At 37.0% G+C, this 14,133-nt stretch overlaps 1 protein-coding gene across 16 annotated transcripts in view; it reads left to right on the top strand.

Moving 5' to 3' along the window:
• Positions 1-14,133, top strand: part of SLC44A5 (solute carrier family 44 member 5) — a 514,237-nt gene that overhangs the window by 426,396 nt on the left and 73,708 nt on the right. The window lies entirely within an intron of this gene.

Consider the following 14,133-nt stretch of genomic DNA (forward strand, 5'->3'; position numbering starts at 1 on the left):
TACTCTAGAAAACAGCTCCCCAGCCTCGAAGGGCATTGTTTGCTACAAGGGGATATAACTGGCTCATCAGGGGGTTATTCTACTTTTCCATTATGCCAGCTACTTCTGGGTGAATGGGGTTCAGTGTTGGTCATCTATGCTGATAAATTTGTTGCATACACATTGTTAGAAGCCAGGTCATCTTTTGTGAGTACAAGTCCATGTTATCAAAACCCACACATAATCTTCATCCCTGTTATCATGGTTACTTTATTACAAAATCATTGAATGAGTGGTTTCCATCTTGATTATTGAAAACTACCTCTACAGAAGGGGCTTCACTAAGCAGCTATGTGAGACAAAAGTATCTTCAAATTCTGGGTCCATTTAGAAGTCAACCCTTGTAGGTATTTCTCAAACTTCCTGGCCATTGATTGTCTAATATTTTTCTTTTGTAGTCCATGACAATGTAGCCAAATCATTGGCCTCTATCTATGAATAGATTAAATGATTCAGATCTTCTACTCTTTCGGTCAAAGTAGACAACCAGAAAAATTTACCCTAGTCAATGCTAAGAGATCCTCCACAGCCGTCTACAAATCTGGTTTAATTTTTTTTCTTCAGTCAGTTGATCAAAGGTACCTTTCCATGATTAAATTTCCATGATCAAAGGGACTTTTTCATGTATGTGTTTCTTTAACACATGCCTATTGGCATCAGAAGTTAATATATTATTATTGTAAGAATTCTTCTTATGTAACTTTCTTGAGCTTTATGACCTTCTGAAGCATTGTAGGAATGTCATATCCATTGGGAATGGAGTACTTCTGGGCACAACCACCTCTAGGCTTGATGGACCGAATAGTATCCTTTAAACATTATGATGGGAAGCTCATGTCATTGGGTGTTCATTCAGGGCCAAGGGGCTATTTCTCAAAAGAAGAATAGTTATTTTCTGAAAAAAACATGGATTTTCTTCAACACCCTAGAGACCTCTACTGTGACTCTCATAGACATTTGCCACAGGCCCCATAAACCATCTTGTTCTCTGACAGGTATTTTAGACCCAGTGACACACCTGTTTGTACAGCAGCCTAGATTATCTGAAAAGTATTTTATTTCTCTGAGCTCTACTCAAATCTGACAACTAATAAGTATTGCACCCCTTTTAATAGCAGAAAATGTAAGACACAGTAACTTATCTTTCATTATGGAGAAGATATAACTACTGGACCCCTCAGGAACTTTAATGAGGTGGAAGACTCCTGTATTGTCATATTTTTCTCCTATCCATTAGCACATGTGTGTCTTTATAAGGCATCAAGATTATATGCTAACCACTATTCCCCAGATCTTAACAGCATGATGCTATGAATATAAGGAATCTGTGTGGCATCCTGTGGAGTAAGGATATTATCAAAACCCTGTAGCCTAAATTGTGGCAAAGAGCTAGAAGGTCATATACCCTTGAGGGAAGAAAGTGAAGATGCAGTACTATCCTTACCAGGTAAAAGCAAATGCCCCTAAGGTTATCCACTTATCGGAAAAAGGAGAAAGCATTTGTTTGATCTAGTGCTGCATCCAAAGTGACAGAGGCTGTTTTGATTTGTTCTAGCATAGAGACAACAACTTGAAGAGCAGCTGAAATTAAGGCGATGACTTGGTTGAGCTTAAGAGAATACACTAACAATCTTCAGAACCTGTCTTCCCTCTGCACTGCCAATCAGTATCATATATAGTTTCTCTAGGAAGAATGTGTTGAGAAATAGTATTATACTAAATATGAGATGTATTCATCTCTATATCTTCAGAGTTTATGTGTGCCTATATGATTCATTCATGAATGACCAAATATATAGAAATGTGACAATTGACAATTCAGTATGAATGAATGAATGAAAGGAGTTTGATCATATTCTAGACTGGAATTTTAAAATAAAGTTTTTCATGTTTACTTTACGAACTAAGGTAAATAGATGTCAGATACTGTGTAATAGTTTAGGTCTTAGGGAATATTTTAAATCAAGTTTAGGATTCCATGTGTTAAATCATACAGTGAGGACTGAAAAATATTAAAATCCTAGAAAGTGTAGCTATAAGCTTAACACATAATAAATTAAATAGAAAAGATGTGTTTCCTAATTATTATGAATATTTAATTTGAAAAAAGAAAGATGGTGAAATTATTTCCTTCAAATATAAAAGTTTTTTTAGGGCTTGCTGCTGAGGCTCTGTGAGACAGCCAAAAACCTTTGAAGACAAAGGACACAACCTCTTGGAAGCTCCATGGCCCCATCCAGCTCCTGAGAAACCTGAATACTTATCCACACAACCCTAGAGCAAGCTTGTATCCTTCCTATACATGCTGTCTTGAAAGTATCACCTCTCGGCTGGAGGCCAATACAAAATAAGGGCAGTAAATAAATCTACAACCAAGGACCCTCAGAGAGTACACTTCACTCCCTTACTACCTCTGCCAGAGTAGGTGCTGGTATTCACGGCTGAGAGACCTAAAGATGGATCACATCACAGAACTCTTCGTAGACACTCCCCAGTAGCAGCCCACAGCCCTTTAGTTCCACTGGGTGGCTAGACTCAGAAGAGAAATAACAACTACTGCAGTTTGGCTCTCAGGATGCCCCATCCCTTGGGGAAGGAGAAGAGCACCACATCAAGGAAGCACCCTGTGAGATAAAATAATCTGAACAGCAGCCCTTGAGCCCCAGATCTTCCCCCAACATAGTCTACTCAAATGAGAAGGAACCAGAAAAACAATTCTAGTAATATGACAAAACAAGGTTTTTTAGTATCCCCAAAAGATCACACTAACTCACCAGCAATGGATCCAAACCAAGTCTTTGAATTGCCAAAAAAAAAAAAAAAAAAAGAATTCAGAAGGTCAATTATTAAGCTACTCAAGAAGGCACCAGAGAAAGGTGAATACCAGCTTACAGAAATCAAAAAAAGTTACAGAATATTAACAGAAAAATCTCCAGAGAAATAGACAGCATAAATAAAAAACAATCACAACTTCTGGAAATGAAGAACACACTTAGAGAAATACAAAATACCTGGAAATTCTCAACAGCAGAATTGAAAAAGTAGAAGAAAGAGCTTCAGAGCTCAAAGACAAGGCTTTCATATTAACCCAATCCAACAAAGACAGAAAAATAATTTAAAAAAAAACAAAGCCTCCAAAAAGTTTGGGATTATGATAAACAACCAAATTTAAGAATAATTTGTGTTCACAAGGAAGAAGAGAAATCTAAAAGTTTGGAAAACATATTTGAGGGACTAATCGAGGAAAACTTCCCTGCCCTTGCTAGAGATATAGACATCCGAATACAGGAAGCTCAAAGAACAACCGGGAAATTCATCACAAAAAGATTATCATATACATCAGGTTATCTAAAGTCAAGACAAAGGAAAGAATTTCAAGAGCTCTGAGGCAAAAGCATCAGGTAACCTATAAAGGAAAACCTATCATATTAACAGGAGATTCCTCAGCAGAAACCCTGCAAGCTAGAAAGGACCGGAGTCCTATCTTTAGGCTCCTTAAACAAAACCAGCAAAACCAAGTTTCATAAGTGAAAAAAAAGATACAAGCTTTTTCAGACAAATAAATGCTGAGAGAATTTCTCACTACCAAGCCAGCATGACAAGAACTGCTCAAAGGAGCTCTAAATCTTGAAACGAATCCTCAAAATACACCAAAATAGCACCTCCTTAAAGCATAAATCTCAACGGACCTATAAAACAATAACACAATGAAAAAAATCAAGGTATTTAGGCAACAACTATCATGATGAATAGAAGAGTACCTCACTTTTCAATACTAACATTGAATGTAAATGATGTAAATGCTCCACTTAAAAGATTTGGATTGGCAGAATGGACAAGAATTCACCAACCAACCATCTGCTATCTTCAAGAGACTCACCTGACAGATAAGGACTCACATGAACTTAAGGTAAAGGGGTGGAAAAAGATATTCCATGAAAATGAACACCAAAATCAAGCAAGAGTAGCTATTCTTATATCAAATAAAACAGACATTAAAGTGACCACAGTTTAAAAAGACAAAGAGGGACATTATATAATGATAAAAGAACTAGTCCAACAGGAAAATATCACAATTCTAAATATGTATTCACCTAACTCTAGAGCTCCCTAATTTATAAAACTATTACTACTAGACCTGAGAAATGAATTAGATGGCAACATAATAATAGTGGGGGATTTCAACACTCCACTGACAGCACTAAACAGGTCATCAAGACAAAAAGTCAAAAAGCAACAATGGACTTAAACTATATCCTAGAACAAATGGACTTAACAGATACTTGCAGAAAATTCTACCCAACAACTGCAGAATATACGTTCTATTCAACAGCACATGGAACATTCTCCAAGATAGACCATACGATAGGCCACAAAACAAGTCTCAATAAATTTAAGAAAATCAAAATTATATCAAGTACTCCCTCAAACCACAGTAGAATAAAATCAGAAATGAACTCATAAAGGAACTCTCAAAACCATGCAAATACATGGAAATTAAATAACCTGCTCCTGAATTATTATTGGGTCAACAATAAAATCAAGATGGAAATTAAAAAAATTATTTGAACTGTACGAAAATAGTGACACAACCTAATGAAACCTCTGGGATACAGCAAAAGTGGTGCTAAGATGACTCTTCATAGCATTAAATGCTGACATCAAAAAGTCTGAAAGAGCACAAATAGACAATCTAAAGTCACACCTCAAGGAACTAGAGAAACAAGAACAAACCAAACCCAAACCCAGTAGAAGAAAAGAAATAACATCAGAGAAGAACTAAATAAAATTGAAACACACAAAAAATGATAAATGAAACAAAATGCTGGTTCTTTGAAAAGATAAACAAAATTGATAGACCATTAGTGAGATTAATCAAGAAGAGAGAAGATCCAATTAGAAACAAAATGGGAGAATTACAACCAATATCACAGAAATACAAAAGATTATTTAAGGCTACTATGAACACCTGTATGTGCACAAACTAGAAAACTTAGAGGAGATGGATAAATTCCTGGAAATATACAACCCTCCTAGATTAAACCAGGAAGAAATAGAAACTCTGAACAGACCAACAAGATTGAAATGATAATTTTAAAATTGCCAACAAGAAAAAAGTCCAGGACCAGACAGATTCACAGATGAATCTATCAGACATTCAAAGAAAAAGTTGTACCAATCCTATAGACACTATTCCAAAAGATAAAGAGGGAACCTTCTAAATCGTTTTATGAAGCCAGTATCACCCTAATGCCAAAACCGGGAAAGAACATAACACACACAAAAAATCTATAGACCAATATTCCTGATGAACATAGATGCAAAAATCCTCAACAAAACACTGGCTAACTGAATCCAACAGCACATCAAAGCGATAATACATTATGATCAAGTGGGTTTCATACCAGAGATTCAGGGATGATTTAACATATGCAAGTCAATAAATGTGATACATCACATAAACAGATTTAAAAACAAAAATTGTATGATCATCTCAATAGACACAGGAAAAGCATTTGATAAAATTCAGCATTCCTTTAGTATTAAGGCCCTCAGCAAAATTGGCATATAAGGGACACACCTTAAGGTAATAAAAGCCATTTATGAAAAACCCACAGCCAACATTATACTAAACTGGGAAAAGTTTAAACCATTCCCCCTGAGAACTGAAACAAGACAAGGATGCTTGCTTTCAACACTTCTATTCAATGTAGTACTAGAAGTCCTATCCAGAGTAAGCAGACAACATTAATAAATAAAGGGCATTCAAATCAGTAAAGAGGAAGTCAAACTGTCATTGTTCACCAATGATATGATTGTCTACCTAGAAAACCCTAAAGACTCATCCAAAAAGCTGCTAGAACTGATAAATAAATTCAGTATAAATAAATAAAGTTTCAGGATACAAAATCAATGTACACAAATTAGTAGCACTGCTATACACAAAGTGACCAAACTGAGAATCAAATCAAGAACTCAATCCCTTTTATAATAACTGCAAAACAAAAACAGAATACTTAGGAATATACCAAACCAAGGAGGTGACACATCGCTACACAGAAAACTACAAAACACTGCTGAAAGAAATCATAGATGACAGAAACAAATGGAAACACATACCATGCCCATGGATGGGTAGAATCAATATTGTGAAAATGACCATACTGCTGAAAACAATGTACAGATTAGGCCATTTCGCATCAAAATACCATTATTCTTCACAGAAGTCGAAAAAACAATCTTAAAATTCATATGGAATCAAAAAGGAGCCTGCATAACCAAAGCAAGCGTAAGCAAAAAGAACAAATCTGAAGGGATCACAGATCACATCACCCAACTTCAAACCGTACTATAAGGCCATAGTCACCAAAACAGCATTGTACTGCTATAAAAATAGGCACATAGCCCAATGGGGCAGAATAGAAAACCCAGAAATAAAGCCAAATACTTATAGCCAACTGATCTTCGACAAAGCAAACAAAAAAAAAGTAGGGAAAGGAAATCCTGTTCAACAAATGGTGCTGGGATAATTGGTAAGCCATATGTAGAAGAATAAAACTGGATCTTCATCTCTCACCTTATACAAAAATCAACTGAAGATGAATCAAAGATTTAAATCTAAGACCTGAAACCATAAAAATTCTAGAAGATAACATCAGAAAAACTCTTCTGATCATTGGCTTAGACAAAAAGTTCATGACCAAGAACCCACAGGCAAATGTGACAAAAAAACAAAGATAAATTGATGGGACTTAATTAAACTAAAAAGCTTCTGCACAGAAAAAGAAATAATCAGCAGAGTAAACAGACAACACACAGAGTTGGAGAAACTCTTCACAAAATATGTGTCTGACAAAGGACTAATATCCAGAATCCACAAAACACTCAAACAAATCAGAAAGAAAAACACCAAAGAATCTGATCAAACAGTGGGCAAAGGACATGAATAGACAATTCTCAAAAGAAGATATACAAATGGCCAACAAACACATGAAAGAATGCTCAAGATCACTAATTACCAGGGTAATGCAAATCAAAACTACAACACAATACCACCTTACTCCTGCAAGAATGGCCATAATAAAAAAAAAATAGATGCTGATGTGGATGTGATGAAAAGGGAATATTTTACACTGCTGGTGGGAATGTAAACTAGTACAACCACTATGGAAAAAAGTGTGGAGATTCCTTAAAGAACTAAAAGTAGATCTGCCATTTGATCCAGCAGTCCCTCTACTGGGTATCTACCCAGAGAAAAAGAAATCATTATACGAAAAAGATACTTGCACATGCATGTTTACAGTCACCCGATTCACAAACGCAAAAATATGGTGTATTAGCCCATTCTCACACTGCTAATAAAAACATACCCAAGACTGGGTAATTTATAAAGGAAAGAGGTTTAATTAACTCACAGTTCAGCATGGCTGGGGAGACCTCAGGAAACTTACAATCATGGTGGAAGGGGAAGCAAACACATCCTTCTTCACATGGCGGCAGGAAGAAGAAGTGCAGAGCAAAGGGGGAAAAAGCCCCTTATAAAAACCATTAGATCTCATGATCTGTATGGTTCACTTGCTGTTCACTATCACAAGAACAGCACGGCGAAACTGCACCCATGATCTAGTGACCTTCCATGAAGCTCCACTCCCAGCATGTGGGGATTACACTCAGATTATAATTCAAGATGAAATTTTGGTGGGAACACAGAACCAGACCATACTATTCCACCCCTGGCCCCTTCCAAATCTCACATGCTTCTCACATTTCAATACACAATTATGCCTTCCCAACAGTTCCTTAAAGTCTTAACTCATTTCACCATTAACCCAAAAGTCCAAGTCCAGAGTCTCATCTGAGACAAGGCAAGTTCCTTCTGCCTGTGAACCTGTAAAATCAAAAGCAAGTTAATTACTTCCTAGATATAATAGGGATACAGGCATTGGGTTAATACACCCATTCCAAATGGGAGAAATTGGCCAAAACAAAGGGGCTATAGGCCCCATGCAAGTCTGTAATCCAATAGGGCAGTCATTAAACCTTAAAGTTTTGAAACGATTTTCTTTGATTCTATGTCTCACATCCAGGTCACGCTGATGCAAGAGGTGGGCTCCCTTGGTCATAGGCAGCTCCACCCCTGTGACTTGGCAGAGTACAGCCCCCTTTCCAGCTGTTGTCACTGGCTGGCATTGAGTGTCTGTGGGTTTTCCAGTTGCATCATGCAAGCTGTTGGTGGACCTACCATTCTGGGATCTAGAGGATGGTGGGCCTCTTCTAACAGCTCCACTAGGCAATGCTCCAGTGGAGGTTCTGACTTTATATTTCCCTTCTGCACTGCCCTAGCAGAGGTTCTTCATGAGGGTTCCACCTCTGAAGCAAACTTCTGACTGGACATACAGGCATTTCCATACATCCTCTGAAATCTAGGTGAAGGTTCCCAAACCTCAATTCTTGTCTTCTGTGCACCCGCAGGACCAACACCATATGGAAGTTGCCAAGGCTCGGGACTTTCACCCTATGAAGCAATGGGCTGAGCTATACCCTGGCCCCTTTCAGCCACAGCTAGAGTGGCTGGGATGTGGGACACCAAGTCCCTAGGCTAAATACAGCAGGGGGGGGGGGCCTGGCGCCAGCCCAGGAAACGATTTCCCCTCTTAAGTTCTGAGCCTGTGATCAGAGGGGCTGCCTTTCAAGTCTTTGACATACCCTGGAGACATTTTCCCCTTTTTCTTGGTGGTTGACATCTGGCTGCTTGATACTTAGACAAATTTCTGCAGCAGGCTTGAATTTCTCCCCAGAAAATGGGTTTTTCTTTTCTATCACATTGTTGGGCTGCAAATTTTCCAAACTTTTATGCTCCACATCCTCTTGAACGTTTTGCTGCTTAGAAATTTCTTCCACCAGATACCCTAAATCATCTCTCTCAAATTCAAAGTTCCACAGATCTCTAGGGCAGGGGCAAAATGCTGCCATTCTCCTTGCTAAAGCATAGCAAGAGTCACTTTTGATCCAGTTCCCAAGAAGTTCCTCATCTCCATCTGAGATCATCTCAGCCTGGACTTCATTGTCCATATCACTATCAGCATTTTGGTCAAAGCTATTCAACAAGTCTCTAAGTTGTTCCAAACTTTCCCACCTCTACCTGTCTTCTGAGCCCTCCAAGTCTCTAGGAAGTTCCAAACTGTCCCACATTTTCCTGTCTTCTTCTGAGCCCTCCAAACTGCTCCAACCTCTGCCTACTACACAGTTCCAAAGTAACTTCCACATTTTTGGGTGTCTTTATAGCAGCACCCCATTCTTGTACCAATTTATTGTATTATTCTGTTCTCATGCTGCTAATAAAGACACACCCGAGACTGTGTAATTTATAAAGGAAAGAGGTTTAATTGATTCACAGTTCAGCATGACTGGGGAGGTCTCAGGAAATTTACAATCATGGCAGAAGGAGAAGCAAACACATCTTTCTTCACATGGAGGCAGGAAGGAGAAATGCATGGTGAAGGGGGGAAAAGTCCCTTATAAAACCATGAGATCTCATGAGAACTCACACACTATCATGAGAACAGCATGGTAGAACCACCCTCATGATCTAATCACCTCCCACGAGATCCCTCTTCCAACACGTGAGGATTATAATTTGGATTACAATTCAAGATGAGATTTTAGTGGGGACACAAGGCCAGACCATATCATATGGAATTAGCCCTAGTGCCCATCAATCAATGAGTGAATAAAGAAAAGGTGTTACATATTATATATTATATATATATTATATATTATATATATATATACACACACACACAATGGAATACTACTCAGCCATAACAAGGAATGAAATAATGTAATTTGCAGCAACCTGGATGGAACTGGAGACCATCATTCAAAGTGAAGTAACTCAGGAATGCAAAACCAAACATCGTATGTTCTCGCTTATAGATGGAAGCTAAGCTATGAGGATGCAAGAGCATACAAATGATACAATGTACTTTGAAGACTCTAGGGAAAAAGTGGGAGGGGTTGAGAGATAAAATACTACACATTGGGTAGAATGTACACTGCTCAGGTGCACCAAAATCTCAGAAATCACCACTAAAGGACTTATCCATGTAATGAAACACCACCTCTTCCCCCAAAACCTATTGAAATAAAAATACATACATACATGTATATATACATACAAACATACACTTTATAAGTTGTAAAAAAAGGAAACTGTTTGGGGATACTATACATTAATTCAAAATATAAGTCAAAGGGTAAAAAAGCTATAAGATAAATTCTGAAGAACAAAAAAAGATTTTTTAAAAACTATATAATAATTCATTATCTATTGCTGCATTGTAAACTACACTCAAACTTGGCAACTTAAAAAACAAATATTTCTTATTTCACAATTTCCATGGTCAGGAATGTAGGAACGGCTTGGTTGGGTGGTTCTGGGTCCAGGTTCTTTATGAAGTTGTGGTTATGATGTAAGCCAAAGCTGCAGTCAACTGAAGGCTTGAGTTAGGGTGGAGGATGTGCCTTCAAGGTGGCTTACTCCTACACCTCACTTTCTGCTTGACTTTCCCATGTCCCACTGATGTAGGTGAAAACTTGTTTTCACATATTTGAATCTAGAAATTCTGTTCGAACATTACAAAAGCTTAAAAAAGTGGATCTCATGGAGGTACAGAGTAGAATGGTGGTTAGCAGGGGCTGGAAAGGGAATGAGGGAGGGAGAGATGAAGAGAAGTTGGTTAACGAGTACAAATATGCCATTCAAAGGAATAAATTTTAGTATCTGACAGTACAGTGGGGAAACTGCAGTTAACAATAATTTATTATGTATTTCAAAATAGCTTGAAGACAAGAATTGTAGTGTTCCCAACACAAAGAAAAAGGTTTGAGGTGATAGATATTCCAATTATCCTGATTTGATCATTAAACCTTGTATACATGTATCAAAACATCATGTGTACCCTAAAAATATGTGCAACTATAATATATCAATAACAATATAAAATAAAATAAAGTAATAAAAGTTATTTTGCATGATTGCAATAAGTACCAAGGGAATTTGAGAGAAGATTCTACTTTTTTGTTGTTAGAATTTGCTAAAATTTGTTCATTTAGGAAAATTATATCATTCAAAACACACCACTTGTTGTATTTGATTTTCCTATTCAATATACATATTTCATCCTGCACTTAAAGCTGCTACATTCACAGTGATTCTACTAGGTGTAAGCACTTGACTACTCACATCTCTTCCAGTTTAGTCACATTTGAGCATTTGCATATTGATGTGCATACTATTTAATTATAAATTACTTTTTATTATTTCTCATTCATATTACACAGGATATTTTATTGCCTTTTTAAAGGAAATTATGAGTTTGGCTGAGATATATTATCTGTGACTATTATTTCAAGATTGTACAAGGAGCATTGTTAACTATTATAAAAAGGATGTGTTGGGTATGATGTGCTTGAGAATGACTGTCATACAAACTGGTGACGTTATGGCACTCATAATCACCTTAAAGAAGCCCTTGACACTGTTCTTTCTACTAGAACAGACCTGTCCAGGAGAAATATAAAGTGAATTATATGTGTAAGTTTTAATTTTCTGATAGCTACATTTAAAAGCATAAAAGGAAACAGGTGAAAATAATTTTAATAATAACTTAATAATATATTTTATTTACTTAAATATAACAAAATATTTCAAATGTAACCAATATAAAAATTAAGATATTCTTCTTTGTTGTTGTTTATAATGTCTTTAAAGTATGATGTGTATTTTGCACTTACAGTAAGTCCCAATTTGGAGAAGCCATTTCAAGTGCTGAATAGACACATGGATAGTGGCTACCATATTGGACAGCATAGTTTTGGATGTTCCATGAATAGAAAAATTCCAAGAAAGGGAGTAAAATGTCAGAAGCTCCTTAATTTATTAATAGGGACAAAATGATGGCTGCTGCCCATCTCCTTTTTTTCCTCTTTTTTGTAGCTTTCAGCTCAAAGTCTTTATGTTTCAGCTCAAACACAGACCATCTGCAGCACAACTTCTGTGCCAGAGGCTGTGTGGAGAGGTGTAGCAGCAGCTCAGTAAACACAACCACCTGCCACAGTTCAAAACCAGAAAGTCAAGAAGGAGTATTCTTCTCTTGACACTTCCATCTTCATCTCTCTCTCCTTTATCCCCAGACACTCAGATCCCTCCCAATCAGATACGCTCCTTCTCCCCCTGCCACAAGTATGAAGCTTTTCTCTCCAAATGGCAAAAGCTCCAAAATTGCCTGTCATCTCTTTTCCTACGTTATGAACATTTTGCTGATCTTTATTTAGCTGATGTCCTTGTTTTCCCCCTGTTAACAAGCTCATTCCTGCTTTATCCTTTTGCAGAAAGCATTATCGCCTTTCTAGTTTGGTGGTTAAAACCACAGGCAATAGAAAGCAAGCAACACACCTGAGTTCATACCTTGTTTATCTCACTTAAAGCTGTGTGATTTTGAGTAGTAAATTAAACTCTGAGCTGCAGCTATCTATACCATTCAGGTGAAAGTAATACCTACCTTTTAGGCTTGCTATAAGACTCAGCTGAGACAATGGGTGTAATCAAGTTAGCACAACAGCTGTCACATTGTGAGCAATTAATAAATGAAAGATCTTATTATTATACTATTTCCTCAATCTATAAATCCTTCCCTACTTCCAGCCACATGTCCAAATCCTAATTAGTTTTTAAAGTCTTTCTCAAGTCTCACCTGTTCTCTAAACCTTCTACAAACCTTATTCTCCCCTTTTCATGTATTTCTTGAGAACTCTAACATAAATTCACATTGGTATGACTTCTAGTATGGGACACATCATGATCATTTAGTAAATCATTTACTTAATTAATTGATGATGAAAAAGGGAAAGAAAACAATAGCAGATGCTGCGGATACCTGACCCTGCTTCCCCTTGACCCACCTGACTTTTTTTGCAGCTGTGGTGGGCAGTTTTACAATTCCTACTGACAGACATGTTCCACACGGCTCTGCAGAAGTTTCCCAGAGGGATGGAGCCCCAGCTGCCCGCAACAGTATTCCACTCATTAACATGCACTTGATTGGCTTTGCTCCCTTCCGTCTCATCTCCCTTATACCTATTTAAGCTTCCTGGAATCACCTCCCAGATAAACCACCTGCATCAAAGCTCTTGTCTTAGATTTTGCTTTTGGGGAAACCCAAATAAGACAAGAACTAAGATTACTGAGTCCATATTGTATGCCAAGCACCATGTTAGTCACTCTATTTTCATTATCTTCTTTTATATTCTCAACAGTCTTGTGGGATTAGGTATTATTATACTCATTTTGTAGTAACAAATTAGAAAGTCAGGACTCAAAATAATTAAGTGACTCACTCAGGGAAAATCTAACAATCCAAATGCTTCGGGTGCTCATTTCTGAATTAATAATTGTATACAAAAAAAGAATAAGGCATTTTAGAATAAAGCTTTAAAAACATTACAGAAAAATAGGTAAAATAAAGCTCTTTCTTAGATTTAGCCAAAACATGACAAACTAAGGTATAGAAGCAGAATGTAATGATACAGGGTCTGGAGACATCACACATTGAACACTTTGTTATTTAAATGCCTTATTTGTAGTCCACTTTTTTTATTCTGGGAAATAGAGACGGGAAGATATGGCAGCTGAGAGCTACCCGAATGAGTCAGATTTAATAAGAAGGTATTAGAAGATGAAACCAATTTGGCCTCTATGACATTGGAGAAAGAATTAGACAAAGGGGACTTTTGTGAGTGCTAGATACTAAAAAGACAGGCTTAGATTGAGAAAAATTATTGAGAAAAATTTTTCTTCCATATTGAAATTCTCATACAGAATTGATTTTTTTATCTTCCCAAGTCACACAGGCCATATACATAAGAGTGATTGAATTATAACATGAAATGTCAAATCCAATAAATGTGGGAAGGGAGATAGCTGGGCAAATGTTAAAGGAAGCAAAGGACAAAGAGATATGTTTCCATATTCAGAGGCAAGCATTAGATGACCTGAGCACATTTCCCAGATTTTTAGGAACTGTACTAGTCAAA

The sequence above is a fragment of the Pan troglodytes genome, chromosome 1 (assembly GCF_028858775.2).
Source record: "Pan troglodytes isolate AG18354 chromosome 1, NHGRI_mPanTro3-v2.0_pri, whole genome shotgun sequence".
NCBI classification, from domain to species: Eukaryota; Metazoa; Chordata; class Mammalia; order Primates; family Hominidae; genus Pan; species Pan troglodytes.